This window comes from Oncorhynchus mykiss, chromosome 5 (assembly GCF_013265735.2).
Source record: "Oncorhynchus mykiss isolate Arlee chromosome 5, USDA_OmykA_1.1, whole genome shotgun sequence".
Taxonomy (NCBI): Eukaryota; Metazoa; Chordata; class Actinopteri; order Salmoniformes; family Salmonidae; genus Oncorhynchus; species Oncorhynchus mykiss.
The window spans coordinates 14,236,572-14,254,660 of NC_048569.1; the positions used below are offsets into that span (position 1 = coordinate 14,236,572).

At 44.9% G+C, this 18,089-nt stretch overlaps 1 long non-coding RNA gene across 1 annotated transcript; it reads right to left on the reverse strand.

Annotated features, from left to right (window-relative positions):
• Nucleotides 1–6,482: 6,482 nt before the first annotated feature.
• Nucleotides 6,483–7,164, reverse strand: LOC118964567. Its single transcript, XR_005051649.1, has 2 exons — nucleotides 7,102–7,164; nucleotides 6,483–6,891 (listed from the first exon to the last, which is right to left on the reverse strand). It is a non-coding gene; the product is annotated as an uncharacterized LOC118964567 (long non-coding RNA).
• Nucleotides 7,165–18,089: the final 10,925 nt, after the last annotated feature.

The window sequence follows — 18,089 nt, forward strand, 5'->3', positions numbered from 1 at the left end:
TCAAATAACTAACTAATAATAACTGTAGGGACCCTGTGTTTAGAACCGTGGATATCAACTTTGCCACTTCAGCATGCTTTTGTGTCACAGCTAATGCTATGTAGGGCTACAGGCCTAAAGGTTGAGGTTTCCCTGAGCACCACGCACAAGCTCACTCTCCCTGACAGTTTCATTTACACTGCAATCAGAGCAGGCTACAGACAATGATTAGCTAGGGTAAAATCAGATTTTCAACATTTTGATGCCATATTTATAATTATGTAAAATATAATGCACAGTTTGCAATGACATACAACTACACTACCATTCAAAAGTTCTGTGTCACTTAGAAATCTCCTTGTTTTTGAAAGAAAAACTCATTTCTTGTCCATTAAAATAACATCAAATTGATCAGAAATACAGCATAGACATTGTTAATGTTGTAAATGACTTTTGTAGCTGGAAACGGCAGATTTTTTTATGGAATATCTATATAGGCGTACAGAGGCCCATTATCAGCAACCATCACTCCTGTGTTCCAATGCCACGTTGTGTTAGCTAATCCAAGTTGATCATTTTAAAAGACTGATTGAAAATCCTTTTGCAATTATGTTAGCACAGCTGAAAAGTGTTGTGCTCATTAAAGAAGCAATAAAACAGGTCTTCTTTAGAAAAGTTGAGTATCTGGAGCATCAGCATTGGTGGGTTTGATTACAGGCTCAAAATGGCCAGAAACCAAGACCTTTCTTCTGAAACTCGTCAAACTATTCTTGTTCTGAGAAATGAAGACTATTCCATGCAAGAAATTGCCAAGAAACTGAAGATCTGGCACAACGCTGTGTACTACTCCCTTCACAGAACAGCTCAAACTGGCTCTAACCAGAATAGAAAGAGGAGTGGGAGGCCCAGGTGCACAACCTGAGCAAGAGGACAAGTACATGAGTGTGTCTAGTTTGAGAAACAGACGCCTCACAAGTCCTCAATTGGCAGCTTCATTAAATAGTACCGACGAAACACCAGTCTCAACGTGAACAGTGAAGAGCCGACTCCGGGATGCTGGCCTTCTAGGCAGACTTCCTCTGTCCAGTGACTGTGTTCTTTAGCCCATTTTAATCTTTTTATTGGCCAATATGAGATATGGCTTTTTCTTTGCAACTCTGCCTAGAACGTCGAGACTGGTGTTTTGCGGGTACTATTTAATGAAGCTGCCAGTTGAGGACTTGTGAGGCGTCTGTTTGGATCGGAAAACCAGTCCGTATCTGTTGTGATGACCATTTGCATCATGCAGTGACATCTCCTTTGCATAGAGTTGATCAGGCTGTTGATTGTGGCCTGTGGAATGTTGTCCCACGGTATCTCTGTGCACTCAAATTCCTTATGCCTGCCTATACCATAACCCCATCGCCACCATGGGGCACACTGTTCACAACATTGACATCATCAAACCACTCGCCCACAAGACCTCATAAACGCTGTCTGCCATCTTCCCGATCCAGGTGAAACCGGGAGTCATCTGTGAAGAGCACACTTCTCCAGCGTGCCAGTGGCCATCAAAGGTGAGTATTTTCCCACTGGGGTCAGTTACGATGCCGAACTAGAATTAGGTCCTTGTGGAGGACAACCTTGGGGAGGACAACGAGCTCGCAGATGAGCTTCCCTGAGACCTGGTTTCCTGTGCAAACCCAGTTTCATCAGCTGTACGGGTGGCTGGTCTCAGAAATACCGCTGATAAAAATCTGGATGTGGAAGTCCTGGGCTGGCGTGGTTACACATGGTCTGCGGTTGTAAGGCCTGTTGGACGTACTTCTAAATTCTCTAAAACGATGTTGGATGCAGCTTATGGTAAAGAAATTAACATTCAATTCTCTGGCAACAGCTCTGGTGGACATTCCTGCATGCCAATTACACGCTCCCTCGAAACTTGAGACATCTGTGGCATTGTGTGACAGAACTGCACATTTTAGAGTGGCCTTTTATTTACCCCAACACAAGGTGCACCTGTGTACTGATCATGCTGTTTAATCAGCTTCTTGACATGCCACATCTGTCAGGTATTATCTTGGCAAAGTAGAAATGCTCACTAAGAGGGATGTAGACAAATGTGCACAAAATGAGAAAAATAACCTGTATGGAACATTTCTGGGATCTTTTATTTCAGCTCATGAAATATGGGACAAACACTTTACATGTTGCGTTCACATTTTTGTTCAGTGGAGATCCAGACACATTACAGAAAAGAATTGGACCCTTTTTTCCAATTTCATCTGTGACCTCCAGATATTTCACAACTTTGTTGTAGCCCTGAACTAGCTCACCTTATTCACCTCATGTAAGGCTTGATGATTATGCTGTGTTCATAACCAAGTGTGAATTTACCACACGACTGGGAAAAATCCAACTTGTAATTACTAGAAGGAAACTCATCTATCGTCCTGAGCTCACACTTCTCCCACATCTAACATCACCTACTAACGAAATGACATCGACAACAGCATATTCAGCAGTTAAATGTAACAAAACATTGTTTTTAGGAATAATCTATTAATTTATTGTTTGAACACTATAATTTGTTAACAAGCATGTTCGCTGTACTTTTAGTTTATGGTTTATACTGCTTGTTGGCCATTTAGCCAATCTGCATTTCTCAACGAGGTCAAAGCACGTGAATGCATCAACTGGTATTTACGACTTCACAACTGGTAAATTCCCACCTCCCACTTGGTTACGAACGCAGCATTAGTTGACAAGTTGAATCAGGTGTGCTAACTCAAATACATGGATCGGCTGGGGGAGGTTTGAGAACCGCTGGATAAAGGATGATCTTTATCAAGTTGTCATAGCCCCCCATCAGTCTGCAAACTCAGTGAAGTGCCTATTTCCAAATTGATCTCCCTTTTCACTTGTGGATATTGGATAATAACCAAGATAGTAAATATCCAGTCCACCTTTCCCATGCTGGCTTCTTGGAATTGTAGGTATATTGCTCTTCAGTGCAGGGGTCTAATTTAGACGGGCAAAAGTCTCTTCATGAGCCATTACAATATGTTAGATATGGGCCTCCCGAGTGGCGCAGCAGTTTCAGGCATTGCATCGCAGAGCTAGAGGCATTACTACAAACCCGGGTTCATTCCCGGGCTGTGCCACAACCGGCCGTGGCCGGGAGTCCCATAGGATGGCACACAATTGGTCCAGCATCGTCCGGGTTAGGGGAGGGTTTGGCCGGTGGGGCTTTACTTGGCTCATCGTGCCATAGCGACTCATTGTGGCAATGAGTTGCAGCGATGAGACAAGATTGAAATTGGGAGGGATAATAAAAATGATGTTAGACTTTTCCCACATTTTGTTATGTTACAGCCTTAATCAGTTAGCAATCTACACACAATAGCCCATTATGGCAAAGCGAAAACAGGTTGACATTTTTGCTAATGTATTAAAAATAAATAACAGAACCTTATTTACATAAGTATTCAGACCCTTTGCTATGAGACTGAATTGAGCTCAGGTGCATCCTGTTTCCATTGATCATCCGTGAGATGTTTCTACAACTTGATTGTAGTCCACCCGTTGGAAATACAATATATTGGACATGATTTGGAAAGGCACACAACTGTCTATAAGGTCCCACAGTTGACAGTGCATGTCAGAGCAAACACCAAACCATGAGGCCAATGGAATTGTCCATAGAGCTCTGAGACAGGATTGTGTCGAGGCACAGCTCTGGGGAAGGGTACCAAAAACTGTCTGCAGCATTGAAGGTCCCCAAGAACACTGTGGCCTCCATCATTCTTAAATGGAAGAAGTTTGAAACCACCAAGACTCTTCCTAGAGTTGGCTGCCCGGCCAAACTGATCAATCAGGGGAGAAGGGTCTTGGTCAGGGAGGTGACCAAGAGCTGACAGAGCTCTAGAGTTCCTTTGTGGAGATGGGAGAACCTTCCAGAAGGACAACAATCTCTGCAGAACTCCACCAATCAGGCTTTTATGGTAGAGTGGTCAGACAGAAGCCCGTCAGTAAAAGGCACCTAGACTCTCAGACCATGAGAAATAAGTTTCCCCGGTCTGATGAAACCAAGATTGAACTCTTTGGCCTGAATGCCAAGTGTCTGGATGAAACCTGGCACCATCCCTACAGTGAAGCATGGTGGTGGCAGCATCATGCTGTGGGGATGTTCTTCAGAGGCAGGGACTGAGAGACTAGTCAGGATCGAGGGAAAGATGAATGGAGCAAAGTACAGAGAGATCCTTGATGAAAACCTGCTCCAGAGCACCTTCCAACAGGACAATGACACAGCCAAGACATTTCAGGAGTGGCTTCGGGACAAGTCTCTGAATGTCCTTGAGTGGTCCAGCCAGAGCCCGGACTTGAACCCGATCGAGCATCTCTGGAGAGACCTGAAAATAGCTATGCAGCAACGCTCCCCATCCAACCTGACAGAGCTTGAGAGGATCTGCAGAGAAGAATGGGAGAAACTACCCAAATACAGGTGTGCCAAGCTTGTCACCTCATACCCAAGAAGACTCGAGGCTGTAATCGCTGCCAAAGGTGCGTCAACAAAGTACTGAGTAAAGTTTCTGAATATTTATGTAAATGTGACATTTCAAATGTTTTATAATTAAATTAGCAAACATTTCTAAAAACCTGTTTTGCTTTGTCATTATGGGGTATTGTGTGTAGATTGAGGGAATAAAACAATTTCATCAATTTTAGAATAAGGCTGTAACCTAACAAAATGTGGAAAAGGTCAAGAGGTCTCAATTCTTTCCGAAGGCACTGTAGATAACTTATGCCAAGAGCAGCATACCACGCTGCATACCACTGCTGGCTTGCTTCTGAAGCTAAGCAGGGTTGGTCCTGGTCTGTTCCTGGATGGCAGGATGTCCAAATGGTAGTGATTGGGGACACTGCCCTGTGTAGGGTGCAGTCTTTCGGGTTGGACGTTAAACGGGTGTCCTGACTCTCTGAGGTCATTAAAGATCCCATGGCACTTATCGTAAGAGTAGGGGTGCTAACCCCGGGGTCCTGGCTAAATCTGGCTCTCAAACCAATAAGGTCACCTAATAATCCCCAGTTTACAATTGGCTCATTCATCCTCCTCCTCTCCCCTGTAACTATTCCCCAGGTTGTTGCTGAAAATGAGAATGTGTTCTCAGTCAACTTACCTGGTAAAATAACAGATAAATTAAATGAAGTGTGCATGAAACATTACAAATATGACTGTTTGTTTTCATTGAGTCAGATTATAGTTGAGTTGTGCAAGTTATCATTCACAGCATAGATAAAATGGTATGATCATGAAACACATGCTCATGTGTCTCATGTAGAAACTCTTCTGAATGTAAACAAGACGTTTATTCTGTGATACCTTCTGGACAATTACAACCTCTAGGTGCTAAGTACAAAAATGTATAACATACAGTGGGTACATTTTTAGACCACAAGAACAATACGCATAGAACTGTACATGAAAAAGTAATGTGCAGATTAACACCAACACACAGCACCCAGAATCAGATGGGTCCATGCACGCAGGATTTGTTCTGGGCTTTCAGATTATGCTTAATGATGGGTACTGGGCAGTGACTCCTGTTGCTCAGAAATCCACTAAATGATCTGTTTGACATGTGGGCTTCTTACGATGTTCCGCTAGTTAAAAAACTAATTCAGTCTCATCTTATTCAACCAAGAGCAGTATACTGAGGCATATCTCCTCTCACAGATTATAGCTACAATGTCTCTCTCAGTCCTCAATGATGCTGTTTTCCCCCACAAAGCATTTTCATTTATTCCCACTGATGCCTTCATTAGGACTCCTTTGTAGTGAAGCATTTGCCACAACCATAACACCTACACGGTTTTTACTTTTAGTATGGCGCTTTTTGTGGGCCTTTAAATTACTTGCTGATGTAAAGCCTTTTTTGCATAAAGGACATATGTAAGATTTCTCCCCTGTGTGAGTCCTTGTGTGAACTGTCAGACCAGAATGACTGCTAAAACATTTATCATAAAGACTGCAACTATATGGTTTTTCACCTGTATGGGTCCTCATGTGCACTTTAAGATGAGGGCCATTGCTAAAAGACCTGCCACATACACTACAGCTATGTGATTTCTACCCTGTGTGAATCCTCATATGCATACCCATATGGGCACTCTTGAGTAAACCCTTTGCCACAGTCGGGACAGTGATACGGCTTCTCCCCTGTGTGACATCTGATGTGTTTTTTCAGATTAGATTTACAGCTGAAACATTTCTCACAATCACGGCACTGATAAGGTTTCTCACCTGTGTGGGTCCTGATGTGTACTTTCAGATTAGCTGCACTGTTGGAATATTTACCACAAAAAGGGCATGGAAGTAGATTCCGCCTGTGGCACCTCATATGCATTTTCAGTTTACTACTCATAGTAAAACATTTACTACAATCATCACAAGAAAACCTAATGTCAATATGAGTTTGGAGGTGATCTTGCATACTCTCTGTGGAATCAACGTTTTTTTCACACACACACCACTATCGTCTGCGTCCTTCGCATGCATTTTCATATGACAAACTAGAGAACCCATGGAGTTAGCTACAGAACAGTCTAGATTAATTGCAGCGAGGGTCTGGGAGTCACTGGTTGGTTCAAATAATCTGTAGTCCTCTCCATCAGATTCTGTGTTGATCTGTTCATTTGAGGTGCTGGGAAAATGTGAGGTCCAACTTGAAACCTGATCATAGTGACTTTTCACAAAGGCAGGAGAGAATATGAACTCTTCCTCCAGCCCTTGAAGCTGCTTTTCCACTTGACTGGTCCGGAGTTCTTCCTGTTCCTCTTTTACCTCCTGCCCCAGATTGGGGCTCCATTCCTTCTCACAGTGTTGCTGCTCAGGGGGAACCGCTTCCTTAGAGACAATGAGCTGCTGGAGGTCTGGAGAGAAAAAAAAAAAAAGAGGATGAAACCACAAACTCTGGATTTAGGCCTAGGCCTGTACTAGCCCAATAATGGACTACCCTACCCTTACTCCTTTTAGTCTTATAATTATTTGGATCCCCATTAGCTTTTGAAGAAACATCAGCTCGTCTTCCTGGGGTCCACAAAACATCCCTTCATATTACATCAAAATCAATTTTACAATACCTGAGTGGCGCAGGGGTCTAAGGCATTGCATCGCAGTGCTAGAGGCACCACTACAGATCTGGGTTCAATCCCGGGCTGTGTTGCAGCCGGCCGCGACCGTGAGACAATTGGCCCAGCGGTGTCCGGGTTAGAAGAGGGTTTGGCCGGCTGAGATGTCCTTGTCCCATCTTGCTCTAGCGACTCCGTATGGTCGGCCGGGCGCATGCACACTGACTGGTCGAAAGAAGCAGTGCGGCTTGGCAGGGTTGTGTTTGGGAGGAAGCATGACTCTTGACCTTCGCTTCTCCCGAGTCCGTACGGGAGTTGTACCGAACTACCGATTGGATTTCACGAAAAAGATAACATTACAAAAAAAAAATATATGCACTTACTGTACACTGTTCAACAACATTTGTGGCATCCGTTTACACACAGATGATCAGACACAGATAACAGGTTCTGCTAATTAGCTTTCCCTAAACAAGCATTGTCACATGGGAATATGTTTTTTTTATTTTTATTATTCAAGCTGATATGAAATATACTGTACATTGTAGCGGTATTTATTAGAGAGGGGTAAAGAAAGCTTTTGTTCGGGCGCCAGGCAGGTATTAACCATGCCGAAAGGAAAAGAGTAGAATAGAGAGAACCACTACCAGACCCACACACATCAGCAGAAGAGACTGCCTAGAGTGTAGCCTGTTTACCAGATAGCCAGTGGAGAGAAAAGAGAATACACACCATATAAAACCCACATCACAGCACAGGGGTAACCCAAACAAGAATACCTCATACAATAATACTAATACTAATAATGGCAGAGCAATTCAACAGCAACTTCATACAAGAACGAACCCAGTCATCAACATAGGATTTGCAATAATCTGTATTATTTTCTAGTAGATGAGTGCAGAGGGTATGAATGTGGGGGGTGTTCATCGACACAACAAAGGCCTTAAAAATGTCCAGTCTTCTCGGCCACATGTCATTAGTACATCTCAATACAGTTCACATAACAATACACAATTGGCAAGCAACCTCCCTTTTAACTAAAATGTCCAAATACTTCAGGCAGGGCAATAATAGTCCAGCTCTAATGCACTTCAATGGGAAGTGCATTGGAAAAATAGAGAGTCTGTTTCAGGGTAAAGCACTGGAACGATAGAGGGAAGAGAAAAAGAGAAAGAGAACAAGAGAGGTCTTAGCTGTGGTCTTCAGGCGTGCAGGTGTACTGTCTGACTGTCCGATGGTTTGTATGTTAAAGCTTCGCAACAATGTTGCTACTAATCCATGCGATCCATAACGGGCGTGGTCCCAAACAAAAACAACCACGACCTAGAGCGATTACACCGATGATTGAGTTAAATACTCTATAAACTACACACGCTGAAAACAAACAAAACTTTTGCAGCACAGCACACACAATCAAACTGTCGCGCCACCAAAGAGCCCCTCCCCAAAGAGCTGAACGAGCTCTCTTTATATTCTTCTTCCTTACTGCTCATGCGCTCTTAAAGTGGCAGTGCACGGTGAAGGCTCTGTGCAGATTTCGCCACACTCCTCCCCCCATGAAAAAACAATGCCTGTAGAAACAGAGAGGATGCAGGCTTTGACAGGTTCATGTTCCTGCTACACAAAACCAGGGAAGTCCTCCTCATCAGAGTCCTCCACGAAGAGGTCCTGCAGGTGTTGCTTTTGCCTGCGATCCAGCTCTTCTGCCGTAGGGTAGCAGGGCTTTAGGTCAACAACATGCACTGTCCTGACATCTTCCCCAGTGTCCTCCAAACAGACCAAGTAGTTCACTGGTCCCAACTGCTGCACTACACGGTATGGACCTTTCCATCTCGAAGCTAGCTTGGCAGTGAACTTCTTAGATGCCTTTGACAGATGATGTGAACGTACCCAGACACGAGACTGGGGTGGAAAACACACGTCTCGTCTATGTTTGTCATAGTTTCTCAGCTGTCGTTGTTTGGCTTTGGTTTTGCTGGCCTCCACTCTGGCTAGCAAGGTGTGGTGGTGTTGTACGGCATCAAACGCTGGGCAGTCAGGTGAAACATTCGAATTTTGCAAGACCCTGTCCATCGGTCCTTTTAGTGGTCTTCCCAGGTGGAGTTCGGCGGGAGTGACCCCAGAAGTCTCCTGCACGGCAGAGTTCAGTGCAAAGCGAAATTCTGGAAGATGCTGATCCCACCTTGTGTGCTGATCCCCCACGAATGAAGCAATCATCCCCTTCAGGGTTCGGTTTACCCTCTCGGTCAGGTAGGTCTGAGGATGGTAGGCTGTGGTCAACTTGGCAATTACACCCCAGTAGGTACAGAGCTCTTTGTATATTCCTGATATGAACTGCGGACCTCGGTCAGAGAGGATTTGGTCCGGAATTCCGAATCTGGTAAAAACCTCCCTTCGCAGAATTAGAGCAATGGCTGATGCAGTGGCTTTGCGGAGGGGAAACAACTCCACCCAGTGTGTGTAGTAGTCCACTACCACCAATAGAAATTCATTCCGTGTCCCCTGGCTGGGAGGAAAAGGTCCCATGAGGTCAATTCCCAACATTTCATTTGGATGGTTCACCACGGTCTGCTGCATTTTCCCGGCAGGTCTGCCAATGTCTGGTTTGTATTTCTGGCAGACTTCACACTGCTGTACAAACTTCCGGGTATCAACCCACATGCCTGGCCAGTAAACCACATCTTGTAGTCTTCGATAAGTTTTAAAAACTCCAAGATGGCCACTCATGGGATTGGCATGATAAGCTTGGATTATCTGGTCACACAATGTAGAGGGAATGAAGACGCGATAATGGGTGCTGTGTATTCCATCCCCTCTTGGAGTTTTCCGATACACTTTATCCTGAATTATGCTATACTTATCATTGAAGCGACTCTTGGAGTCTTCTTCAGACAGACTCTTGTGGATCGCCATGATGGCAGCATCCTTCTGCTGTGCTCTCCATACACTCTCATCATCCAGAGGAAAGGAATCATCCAGACATTTAGCGGTAGTATAGGTACTGCACAAGGGAGGACAAACATTGGCAGTCTCTGTAATCCGAGAAAGGGCATCTGGTACAACGTTCAGTTTTCCTTTGCGATACTCAATGATGAAGTCAAACTTCTGCAGTCTGATAGACCAGCGAATAAGACGGCTGTTGGTCTTGCCTGATGCCAGAACCCACTGCAGAGCAGCGTGGTCTGTGACAACGGTGAAGATCTTTGCCTCCAAGTAGTAGCTCCATTTCTCCAAAGCCCAGACCACAGCGAGGCATTCCCTTTCAGTCGTTGAATAATTCCTCTCGGCTGAATTAAGGGTGCGACTTGCATAGGCAAGAACTTCTTCTGTTCCAAGTCCTGTTTGTTGAGCCAAGACTGCTCCAAGTCCTGTTTGACTTGCATCCGTGTACACAATGAAATGAGCATTCAGGTTAGGATGTCCAAGCACTGGAGGAGTAATCAGACTGTTTTTGAGTGCTTCAAATGCACCTTGGCATGCAGGGGTCCATTGGAATTTCACACCTTTCTTCTTAAGGTGATTGAGGGGTTCGGCTACCTTTGAAAAGTCAGGCACAAACCTGTGGTACCATCCAGCCATACCCAGAAACCGCTGAACAGCCTTGAGGGATGTGGGAATTGGGAATTCCTGCACGGCTGCAACTTTGTCTGGATCTGCATGGATACCTTCAGCATTAACCACATGACCAAGGAACTTGAGTTCTGGCAGACAGAAACGACACTTCTTCAAGTTCAAGGTCAAACCTGCAGCCTTTAGTCTGTCGAAGACGGACTGAATGTCTTGCAGATGTTCCGCGACAGAGGAGGAGTAGATTATGATGTCATCCAGATACACAAGACAATTTCTACCCCTCAGATCTCCCAGGACAGTCTCCATCAACCTTTGGAAGGTTGCTGGAGCATTCTTCAAACCAAAAGGCATGACTTTGAAGGAGTACAAACCAGCAGGGGTGACAAAGGCAGTCTTGTCCTGACTAGCGGGATCCATTGACACCTGCCAATAGCCACTGTTCAGATCCAGATTACTAAAGATGGATGCTCCTGCCAGAGATTCCAGTATGTCATTTATGTTTGGTAGAGGGTAGGCATCACTTTCTGTTATGGCATTCGGCTTCCTGTAGTCCACACAGAATCGATATCCACCATCTTTCTTAGGAATCAGGACAACCGGAGAAGCCCATCCAGAAAAAGAAGGTTCCACAATTCCATTCTCCAACATGCTTTTGAGCTGTTCATTGAGAATTGCCAGTTTGGCGGGGGACAGCCTGTAGGGACGCTGCTTAATGGGGACCTCATGCCGGGTATAGATTTTATGTTTGAAGACGGTTGTACGGCCGAGTGTAAGAGTACAGACCTCACTGTTCACTTCCAACATCTGGGATAGCTGCCACCTTTCATCATCCGACACACATGCCTGTTGCACCGCTTGTTTGATGTAGAAATCAGCATCAGGTTTGCTTTTGCTCTCTGATAGAAGGGGGGGTACAGCGGTAATCAGGGTGATAGTTGGGTTCTCAGACTTCACTGGTGGAACATGTTTTTGTCTTTGTCTCTTTATATTTTCTCTGTCTCTGACTTGACCTTGTCCGGACTCTGCATAATGTAGCAGGCTCCAACCTGAAATCAGTGCATTACCAGGTTGAAATGGATGAGGCTGAGAATAGTCAGAGTGCAGCCGATAGGAGGGTTCGGACATCGAGATGGTCAGTCCACTGAAGAACAGGAAGTCTAGGCCAAGGACTACAGCAAATGCAAGGCTTGAATCTGCAAGAATTGCCACAGGAAGGTTAATAGTCTCACCATGCAGTTGTATTATTATACTAATCCAGCCCAAGGGAGTGGTAGGTTCTCCATTGGCCAAGTACAATGGTCCCTCCTCCCATGTTCGTAGCTCCTCATGAGGTAATGCCATGTTCTGCCACAGGGCCTCTTGCATCAGGGTGTAAGATGCCCCTGTGTCGATTATGGCCTTCCCTCTCCAGTTCCTAACAGTCAGAGGAACCAATAGTTGTTGCGGAATAGGAATAAGACCGCTAGCTGTGCTGTCTAAAGGCTTCATGGTGGGCATTAAGGCTGACCCAATTGTATGCAAGCCACCACGCCTGTCTAGACTTTCAGTCTTCGGTCCTTTCCGACCTTTTCCTGAATCCTGACGCTGGACATAGAGCGGGCAAGAATCTGGAGGATGTTGGACTTTACACCTCCAACACATAACTGGACTTTTGTCCTGGATCTTGGGTACAAATATCTGAGACGGTTTAGCCCCAGGAGAGTTATTGGTATACTGGGATGAGGGAACCGGGTTTTTAGTTTGGAGGTGGCGCTTCCAGTCCTTCTCAAACTGAGTCCCAAGCCGCACCAGATCATCCACATTTTGCACACGTTCTCGAAGTTGACTAGCAAGGCGGGGAACCATGTTCTTAAGAAGGAGTTTGACCATCTCCTGCTCAGTAATGTCAGCCTTCCATCTTCTACATAGAACTCGATAGGAGAAGGCAAAGTCCCGTATTGGCTCTGCTTCACCCTGGACTCTGTTACGAACACGTTCCGCCAGGTCATCCCCATAGTCCTCTGAGAGGAAGGCTAAGAGGAATATTTTTTGAAACTCCTCCCAGGTTGACACATGTTCACGGGCTATCTCCCACCAGTCTCTTGCTGTACCATGGAGAACACTGCGGAGGGTGGCAAGAACCTCCAAGTCAGTAAGGGGCCGGATAGAAAGAAAATCATTACACTTAGATAAGAAAAACAGTGGATCAACATCATCTTCTGGGCTGCCAAAAGTGGGGAAAAGTAGTTTGATAGGGAGGGAGCGCTCTAGAGGAGGCATGACAGTGGCAGCGGGAGTTCTGTTGTTTAACAGTATCTTCAGAGGGGTTTTTGTAGTACTACCTGTTCCTATTACCTTACTGGCCAAGCCAGTGGCAGAGGTAAAACCTGAGGGCGGTGCAGAAGATTTGTCCAGAAGGGAAAAGCACTGCATTACCTCCTGGTGCAGCCCTTCCAGTTGAAGGTCTGTGGCCTTCTGTGCTTTTTCCATCTCATTAACGGTGTCCTTTTGAGTCTGTTCAATCAAAAATCGTAGTTCCCCTGAGAGAGAGTTCTTCATGTCCTCCATAACTTCCTTCAGATAAGAACACACTCCCTTCACAACAGAGGCTGACTCCTCTGCTCTCCGTTTTTGTTCGTCCTCAAGAAAGAGTATGACTTGATGATGGTTAGTTTCCATTTGTGTTTTGAACCAGTGCAGTTTTCCTTGAATATCCTGCTTCAGAGAATCTTGTAAATATTTCTGTCTCTGAACAATTTGTTGTTGGTTTTCCTCCATTTGACAGGGAAGGTAATCCAACCTCCGCTGCATATCTGTCTGATGAGCCTCCACACATTCACCGAGTTTGCGAATGGCATTCTCCTGCATTGTCAAACTATGATTGGTGTGTGTCCATTGATGTTCCAGTTGTCCAGTGATCACAGAGACACCTCTCCCAGTCTCTCTGGACAGGGTAACCGGAAGGGTTTGAGGGGAGGGTAATGGTGGAGATGTTATAGGTGAGCCAGAAACCTGGGAATTAGGGTCAGTGCTATCCAACTCCATTAGTTCATTAAGTCCTTCCACAATGAAAGAATCCCGAACATGATTACCATCAGGTGTGTCCACATTGACACAGTATGGGGTTCCAACAAAAGACATGATTCAACCTTGTGTGGATGGTGTCATGGGTGTTTCTCTTCAAGTCCCTGTTTGGGCGCCAATTCTGTAGCGGTATTTATTAGAGAGGGGTAAAGAAAGCTTTTGTTCGGGCGCCAGGCAGGTATTAACCATGCCGAAAGGAAAAGAGTAGAATAGAGAGAACCACTACCAGACCCACACACATCAGCAGAAGAGACTGCCTAGAGTGTAGCCTGTTTACCAGATAGCCAGTGGAGAGAAAAGAGAATACACACCATATAAAACCCACATCACAGCACAGGGGTAACCCAAACAAGAATACCTCATACAATAATACTAATACTAATAATGGCAGAGCAATTCAACAGCAACTTCATACAAGAACGAACCCAGTCATCAACATAGGATTTGCAATAATCTGTATTATTTTCTAGTAGATGAGTGCAGAGGGTATGAATGTGGGGGGTGTTCATCGACACAACAAAGGCCTTAAAAATGTCCAGTCTTCTCGGCCACATGTCATTAGTACATCTCAATACAGTTCACATAACAATACACAATTGGCAAGCAACCTCCCTTTTAACTAAAATGTCCAAATACTTCAGGCAGGGCAATAATAGTCCAGCTCTAATGCACTTCAATGGGAAGTGCATTGGAAAAATAGAGAGTCTGTTTCAGGGTAAAGCACTGGAACGATAGAGGGAAGAGAAAAAGAGAAAGAGAACAAGAGAGGTCTTAGCTGTGGTCTTCAGGCGTGCAGGTGTACTGTCTGACTGTCCGATGGTTTGTATGTTAAAGCTTCGCAACAATGTTGCTACTAATCCATGCGATCCATAACGGGCGTGGTCCCAAACAAAAACAACCACGACCTAGAGCGATTACACCGATGATTGAGTTAAATACTCTATAAACTACACACGCTGAAAACAAACAAAACTTTTGCAGCACAGCACACACAATCAAACTGTCGCGCCACCAAAGAGCCCCTCCCCAAAGAGCTGAACGAGCTCTCTTTATATTCTTCTTCCTTACTGCTCATGCGCTCTTAAAGTGGCAGTGCACGGTGAAGGCTCTGTGCAGATTTCGCCACAACATTCCTTAGGTTTTCAAAACTGTACCGCAAGCAATGTGTGTTAATGTTTAGAGCAAGTGTCGAGGCTCTTAAATCTCCCCCGGCCATAAGAAACTATCACAGAGTTTCTAAACATACAGTGGTGCTTAAAGGATGTCACGCTGCTTGCTTAGCGGGTATCAATTTGCCTACAAACTGGTGTAATTCCTGTCTAGAGGAAATTTCGAGTGACGCTTTCGGGAAAACAGGATTATTTACAGAAAATTACAGTTAAAGCGACAAACCTGCTCGGTGTACCTTAATTTCAGGTTTAATAACGATATCCAGCAGTTTCTGTAGACGGTCGTTCTCCTTCTTTGTACGGACAAATTCTCCCTGGTACTCTGCTATCGTTTGTTCAACTACCTCGAATATCTCCTCAGCAGCCGCTTTTAATCGCTGGTTAAGAAACACTCTGAACAACAGTATTTTAGACATGTCCAGGGAATGGAAGTTTAGTTTGCTAGTTACCTGAATTACGAGCTTGCTAGCACTGCGCTATTTATGAACTGACCCTGGTTGCTAGCGCTGGAACAAAAAAACAGCGTCTCGTTAGCAACACTAAAAAGGCGAATCGCAACCAATTGACAGGTACACCGCCGCCAACTGGAATGTGAAGCCGGTCACGACATATGTTCTCTTAACTAACCTTAATCCCGACAAACCTCACTACTCCCGTCACCCCCATGTAAAATACCGCCCACTCCCCATTCACTTCCGGGTCACGGAATTTAAGGCATTTTCTGAGTAGAGCGTTGTGGGAATTGTGTTGTGAATGCATAGTTTATGCACTTCTCAAGATACACAAGTATAGTTTTGTAGTGTTCACTAGGAAAACAGTAGTATTTACAGTAGTAATCAGGTAAGTACAGTATTTTTACTACTTGATGTTGGTAGTAAATAAGTAGTCAAAACACTACAGCTTTACTACACAAGCTTATCAGCAGTAATCAGGTAGTTTTTACTACTTGTTTGCAGTGGTGTAAAGTACTTAAGTAAAAATACTTTCAAGTACTACTTAGGTCGTTTTTTGGGGTAACTGTACTTTACTTTACTATATATATTTATGACAACTTGTACTTTTACTTCACTACATTACTAAAGAAAATAATGTACTTTTTACTCTATACATTTTCAAATCAAATTTGATTTGTCACATACACATGGTTAGAACCCTTTTCCCTGACACCCAAAAGTACTAATTAAATGGACACTTTATTGTCGACACTGAGCCCCGCCAATCCATCACGACTGGTCTGTCGACGCAATCGCCTGATGTGGTCTCAACAGGCTATTCCGTTACAATGTCGCCAAAGAACCATCTGCTAGCCCCGGCCCTCTAGCTTTCTGAATGCCGTGTCCGCCACTCGCCTAGCGTATTAGTGACTACCGAACGGCCCCTGATTCACCTATTGCTGTTCACTGGGCCCTTTGATCACTCGGCTACACAGCTGATGCCCCCTGGACTGTTTCAATAACACGGTACCTCATTTTGTTTATCTGTCAGCCCCAGCCTTGAACTCAGGGCCTGTATGTACCTAACTGACCCACTCTGCCAATTCATCGCCATTTACCCGTTGTTGTCTTAGCTCTCCCGATCAACACCTGTGATTGCTTTATGCCTCTCTCTAATGTCAATATGCCTTGTCTACTGCTGCCTTGGCTAGTTTTTATTATTTTATTTCACTGTAGAGCCCTCAGTTCCGCTCAACATGCCTTAGATAGCTCTTTTATCCCACCCCACAGACATGCAGAGACCTTACCTGGCTTAACTGGTGCCTCCAGAGACGAAACCTCTCTCATCGTCACGCAACGCCTAGGTTTACCTCCACTGTATTCATCCTACCATACCCTTGTCTGTACATTATGCCCTGAATCTATTCTACCACGCCCAGAAATCTGCTCCTTTTATTCTCTGTTCCCAACGCACTAGACGACCAGTTGTTATAGCCTTTAGCCGTACCCTTATCCTACTCCTCCTCTGTTCCTCTGGTGATGTAAAGGTTAACCCAGGCGCTGTAGCCCCCAGTTCCACTCCTATTCCCCAGGCGCTATCATTTGTTGACTTATGTAGCCGTAAAAGCCTTGGTTTCATGCACGTTAACATCAGAAGCCTCCTCCCTAAGTTTGTTTTATTCACTGCTTTAGCACACTCCGCCAACCCTGATGTCCTAACCGTGTATGAATCCTGGCTTAGGAAGGCCAACAAAAACTCTGAAATTTCCATCCCCAACCACAACATTTTCCGCCAAGATCGAAATGCCAAAGGGGGCAGAGTTGCAATCTACTGCAGAGATAGTCTGCAGAGTTCTGCCATGCTATCCAGGTCTGTGCCCAAACAGTTCAAGCTTCTACTTCTACTAAAAATCCACCTTCCAGAAATAAGTCTCTCACTGTTGCCACCTGTTATAGACCCCTCTCAGCCCCCAGTTGTTCCCTGGACACCATATGTGAATTGATTGCCCCCCATTTATCTTCAGAGTTCGTACTGTTAGGTGACCTAAACTGGGATATGCTTAACACCCTGGCCGTCCTACAATCTAAGATAGATGCCCTCAATCTCACACAAATGATCAAGGAACCTACCAGGTACAATCCTAAATCCGTAAACACGGGAACCCTCACAGATATCATCCTGACCAACCTGCCCTCTAAATACACAGCTGCTGTCTTCAACCAGGATCTCAGCGATCACTGCCTCATTGCCTGCGTCCGTAATTGGTCCGCGGTCAAAAAATGTTAGCCCTTGGTTCACTCCAGACTTGACTGCCCTTGACCAGCACAAAAACATCCTGTGGTGTACTGCATTAGCATCGAATAGCCCCCGCGATATGCAACTTTTCAGGGAAGTTAGGAACCAATATACACAGTCAGTTAGGAAAGCAAAGGCTAGCTTTTTCAAACAGAAATTTGCATCCTGTAGCACAAACTCCAAAACGTTCTGGGACACTGTAAAGTCCATAGAGAATAAGAGCACCTCCTCCTAGCTGCCCACTGCACTGAGGCTAGGAAACACCGTCACCACAGATAAATCTATGATAATCGAGAATTTCAATAAGCATTTTTCTACGGCTGGCCATGATTTCCACCTGGCTACCCCTATCCCGGCCAACAGCTATGCACCCCCCACAGCAACTTGCCCAAGCCCGCCCGCTTCTCCTTCACCCAAATCCAGATCCAAACCCAAATCCAGTATGGTCTGAGATCCCTAAAGATT